A 6,000-nucleotide genomic window follows, 5' to 3' on the forward strand; every position below is an offset into this window, starting at 1 on the left:
ACATCCTGTAGAACGACAGCATAGGCACAGCAAACAACAATTCCACCAATATCTTTATGACCAGACTGTGGACGATGGTCTTGCCACTCTTACTAACCAGTTGCATGAAGAGTTCAGGGTTACCTCTTTAATTGGCCACCTTTTTCGTGAGGCACCCGCTTCCCTGTAGAAGACTGCGTTCCTGTAGAGACTGCGTTCCTGTAGAACTGCGTTCCTGTAGAACTGCGTTCCTGTAGAAACTGTGCGCAATTCTCGGGGAGGACTGTAGTTGGCCCGCGCTCGAGGTGTGCTTCACCGGCGTTCTGGTAGCCAACAGCTCGGCGTATCAAAGTGCAGAGGAGATCAGAATAGCCACCCGAGTTTGAAGTGGTGGTTGATAAATGCATGCGCATGATCTAGCCGATTAGATTTTGAATCGGCGCAATCCGTGGCGCGGGGGATGAGCTGTCCCCGCCGGACCGTTGGGCGACGTCATCCATCATTCGCCTGCGTATTCACTTGCTGCCGCATCCATTCCCACAGATTTGCCGCCGCCTTTTCCTGTTAAACTCATGCTTCTGACGGGAGTGTTCTCACGTGCGTGCCGCTCATTCTCTTTGTCGTGGCCGCCACCCAAACATCCAATTACACTTTAACTAGCCGACGTGGCCAGTCGACTGGCCATACGGCCGCTCAACCATTCAATTTTACGCTGTGCAAACAATTTCAAAGTAAAATTCATGCGATTTGATGGAAGGAAGGGTTGAGACACTTACCTGCGTGGCTGCACACGATTTTTCCAGTTCTTGGACGATGGTGAGTGGATCTACCTGCTGCATGCGACTTACACAGACCCGGAGGCTCGTGGTTACAGGCTGCCGACGATGGAGTGGATGCTTTGGTTGCATGCGCCCGCGTTTCATTGCAGATGGCGGTGCTGTGAATGGTATCCACTCGAGCAGGTTGAACTGTTACAGGATTCCCGCGAGGTGTCTCGTAACAGTTCTTCCTCCTTGGGTGCATGCTGCACGACGGAGGATCTGGCCTTTCAATCACGTTCCCGGAGCTTCTGATGCCTGTGGTATGAGATCTCAGCATTTGTTTATCTTTGAAAATGGCTTTTCCCGCGAGAACTCATCGATCTTCTTTGTTGGTGCAGGGAACTTGGTTGCATGTCGACAAGGATGGTGGAGCAAGGTGACAGCAATGTGCAAGGGTGCCAACAGAGGCTTGCATGCATCCAAACCAATCCATAGTCGCTAAATCTCCTTTTAAGATGAATTCTGGGCCGTCCCAAACTTCTACAGGAAGTTTCCTGTAGAACACAGAGCTTCCTGTAGAAAGTTCGGCCTTCCTGTAGAAAGTCTGTACTTTCCTGTAGAAAATCCGCGCCTTCCTGTAGAAAGACTGCATCTTCCTGTAGAAAGACTGCATCTTCCTGTAGAAGATTCAAACCATGATAAAATTGCACATACCTTGAAAAAACATGGGTACCCTTGGAGGAGGTGCTGGTGAGGTCCCTTGACAGCATGATAAGGACCCTTGGCTTTGAGTTGAAGGGCTTCCTCTCCTCCATAGAACATCTGCAACCTGCATGCAATTTTACCATATTTTGCTTATTGTTTTTTTTTTTTTTTTTTTTTTTTTTTTTTGAAAGATAACAGGGGCGCCTCAAAGAGGTTTTCACCCGTGCCATCTGCCCTGAGCGCCTCAGAGAGGTTTTCACTCAAGGATCTTTTTCAAACCTTTTCTCTTTTTTTTTTTTGAAAGACAATAGGGGCGCCTCAATGAGGTTTTCACCCCTACCACCTGCCTTGGGCGCCTCAGAGAGGTTTTCACCCAAGGATCTTTATTATTTTTTTTTTTTTTTTTTTTTTTTTTCTTTCAGGGTATGCCAAAAGCAGAGGCAGAACCCTTCTCTATGACCAATACAGATTTCTCCATAGTTTTGATGAACTCTTGTCTTGAGAGAGGTCTCCTGTAGATCTTCAATCGATGCCCATTGACAAGCATGGGAATGGCTTCCTCATCAATGGTTCGAATGAGGACAGATCCATTGTCATGGCATTTCTCCACTGCATATGGTCCTAGCCATCTGGTTCTCAGCTTCCCCTTGAAATCTTTGTATCTGGAGTCATACAACAAAGCCCAATCTCCCGGCTGAAATTGCTTGTCATGGAGATGTTGGTCATGCCACACCTTTCTCTGAAGTTGAACCACTTCTGAGTGAAGGAGGGCCTGCATTCGGTGCTCATCCAGGCCATTCAGCTGCAGTAGCCTTTCTTGTTGTGCATGGCTGAGATCTAGGTCCAGCTGAGCTGCCATCCTCAAAGTGTTGTATTCAAACTCAATGGACAGCAAAGCTTTCTTCCCATAGACCAGCTCATACGGTGTGAAGCCGGTGGTGGTCTTCCAAGTGGTGTTGTAAGCCCATGTGGCTTCAACCAGGCGATCTGCCCAGTCCTTTCTGCTGCTGCTCACCACCTTAGTCAAGATCCCTTCTAATGCTCTATTGGTGACTTCCACCTGCCCATTTGCTTGAGGGTGATAAGGGGTGGAAGTCCTATGCTTGATCTTGTGATGAGCTAGTAGATCTTCAACCAGGTTGGAGGTGAACTGGCTCCCTTGATCGGTGACCAGCTCTCTTGGATAGCCAAACTTATAGAAGATGTTTTCTCTTAGGAACTCGGCCACCTTTTCTTCTGTTGCTGCTTTGATTGCTTTGGTCTCTGCCCACTTTGTCAAATAGTCAGTACACACAATGATGTAAGTCCTTTGCCTCGAAGAGGGGTTGATTGGGCCCACAAAGTCCATGCCCCACTTCTCAAATGGCTCAAGAGTCACTTGAGGTTGGAGAGGCATCTCATCCCTTTGGGTCGGTTTCCCCATTCTTTGGCATTGGTCACACTGACTGACATATCTTCTGACATCTTGATGAAGTGTGGGCCAATAGTAGCCTGCCTGCAGGATTTTGAAGGCAGTTCTCTTTGCTGCAAAATGTCCTCCACAAGGCCCATCATGACAAGTGAGGAGGATATCAAAGACTTCCTCCTCCCTTACACAACGCCTTAAGATCTGATCGGGGCCAAGCTTGAACAGATTGCCCCCGATCCAAGTAAATGAGGCACTTTTTCTGATGATTCTGCTCTTCTCTCTGGAAGATAGGTGTGGAGGGAACTGTGCTGAAACAAGATAGTTTGCTATATCAGCAAACCATGGAGAGAGTACTGAAATAGCAAACAGATGTTCATCGGGCATCTGGTCATCCACTGTTCCATCCTCATCTGCAGACAAATCCAATCTAGATAAAAAGTCAGCAACAACATTTTCTCTACCTGGTTTGTCAACAATGGTCAAATCAAACTGCTGCAATAAAAGTAACCATCTAATAATACGAGCATTCACATCTGGTTTATTCATTAAATATCTAATTGCAGCATGGTCAGTATGTACAAAGGTCTGGTAACCAGTAATATAATGTCGGAACTTGTTCAGTGCATGGACCACAGCCAAGAATTCTTTCTCGGTTACAGTGTAATTCAGCTCAGCTTTGGACAAGTTTTTGCTAACAAAGTAAATGGCATATGGAAGTTTTTGCTCAACTTGTCCTAAAGCTGCACCTATGGCTTTGTTCGAGGCATCAGTGTGGATGTGGAAAGGTAGGGCCCAGTTTGGACCTCTCAGGATTGGGGCTGACACCAACTTGTCCTTCAATTCATTTAAAGCCCTCTGACAATCGTCAGTCCAATTAAACTCCACATCTTTTGCCAACAGGCCAAACAATGGCGAGGCTAGCTTGCTGAAATCTTTAATGAATCTCCGGTAGTATCCTGCTAATCCCAAGAAACTCCGGACATCCCTTACCTTTTGAGGAGGTGGAACCCTCTTGATGAGAGCAATTTTGTTAGGATCCACCTGCAACCCTTGGCAAGAAATGGTATGGCCTAGCACGGTCCCTTCAGTCATTAGGAATTCACATTTTTCAGGACTAAGGGACAAGTTCATCTCGGTGCATTTGGTTAGGACTTTTCCCAGGTTGGACAATGCTTCCTGGAAGTTGGCCCCATAAGGAGTAAAGTCATCCATATAGATTTCTACTGCATCATGGACCAGCTCCGAGAAGATGCTCAAGACAGCTCTCTGAAAGGTAGCAGGAGCATTGCATAGCCCAAAGGGAAGGACTCGGTAGGCAAAGGTACCCCAAGGACAAGTGAAGGTGGTCTTATCTTGGTCTTCCGGGCTGATTTGGATTTGGTTGTACCCGCTAAACCCATCCAGGAAAGAGAAGAACTTCTTTCCTGCCAGTCCATCCAACACTTGATCTATGAAAGGTAGAGGGAAATGGTCCTTCTTGGTAGCTTTGTTCAGTTCTCGGTAGTCCACACAGATTCTCCATTTCCCATTTTTCTTGGGAACCAACACTAGAGGGGACACCCATTCACTATCTGAGATGGGGTAGATGAATCCGGCATCCAACAGTTTTTGCAATTCTTCCTTGACAATGTCCTTAAGGGCTGGATTCATTCTCCTCTGAGGTTGCCTAACCGGTTTACAATCCTCTTTGATGTATATATGATGGGTACAGACCGAAGGATGGACTCCTTTCATTTCCTTATAGCTCCAAGCAAAAGCATCTAGGTGGTTGGCCAACAGACTACACAGCTCCTTTTCCTGGGAAGGAGATAGGGAGGAGCTGATCTTCAATGCTTTCTCAGGGCCGAACTCCACATTCTTGACTCTGGGAGTAACAGGGTTGGTTGTACAAAGATCCACTAAGGTGCTAGCTTGGGCATCCTCCACCAATTTCTCTAAGGGTAGTGCACTGGAAGGTGGATTCTGGATCAAGGTCTCGATCAAGTCATCCTCGGTTGGGGGGTCTCTTCTAGTGGTATCTAAGGTGCACAGAGGTGCTGAGTACACCTCGTCTTCCTCTCCTTCTTCCAACCAGAGTGGTAAGTCATGCTCTAAGGAGGGTTGGGCAGGAGGGTATAGGACTAGCTGCTTGGACATGGGACCATTTTTGATGGTCATGTTTCCTGCACGACAACTTATGTAAGCATCTGCAGTAGCTAACCAAGGCCTTCCCAAAATGAGAGGATATCCAGTAAGCTTGGCCTTTGGTTGCAGAACCAGGAAGTCTGCAGGGTATTCCCAAGAGTCAATAGAGACCAAGACATCCTCCACAATCCCTTCGGGAGTCACGGTGGAGCGATCTGCTAATTGCAGTACTGTCGAGGTCTTCCTCAAGGAACCCTGAAGATTAAGTTTAAGCATGGTATCCCTGGTCATCACATTAATGGCAGCCCCCAGATCAATCAAGGTGTGAGGTATAATGGTGCCATTGATGTGAACATCTACTACAGGACTTCCAGGATCTAGGTACTTTGGGCAGATGACTTGTCCTAACATAAGGTCAGACAGTTGTCCTATGACATTGATAGTTGAGGCATCTTTCTTCCGTCTGCCTGGGTGTTTGAAACACTTCTCCTTAACCAGTTTGTTGTATATTGGCACATCCTTGATGGCTTGGAGAAGTGGTATTTTTACACACAACTGCTTGAGCTCACCCAGAAGCTCATCCTCCTCTGGGTTGGGTTGTGTGGTGGCTGTTAGTCTCTCAGGAAAGGGTGGAATAGCCTTTGGTTCACTTTCCTGTTTATCTTCCTCATCCTCTGGGGGAGGAGGTTGGCGATCTGGTAGAGTCTTTCCAGATCGAAGATTGATCTCCTGGATCTCCACAGCATAGGTAGGGCATGAGGTTTCCCCAGTGTATACCTGCTGGGCCTGTCTATTGTTGGGGTTCGGGTTCGGTTGAGCAGGCATTTGAGGTTGCCTTGGAGGAGCAGGAGGTAATGGCTGAGGTTGAACTGGTGGTGGAGGCAAGATGGCAGGAGGAGTGTTGTATTGGGGCCTCCACCCCGACTGAGGTGCATTCCATTGAGGCTGTGGCTGGGCATGTGAGTGATATGAATGAGAAGTAGGTTGAGTGGGGTACTGAGGTGGATAAGACCATGGAGGAGG

This window comes from Pinus tabuliformis, chromosome 1_1 (genome assembly GCF_031772625.1).
Source record: "Pinus tabuliformis cultivar Carrire ecotype Pingquan chromosome 1_1, CPIR1, whole genome shotgun sequence".
Classification (NCBI taxonomy): domain Eukaryota; kingdom Viridiplantae; phylum Streptophyta; class Pinopsida; order Pinales; family Pinaceae; genus Pinus; species Pinus tabuliformis.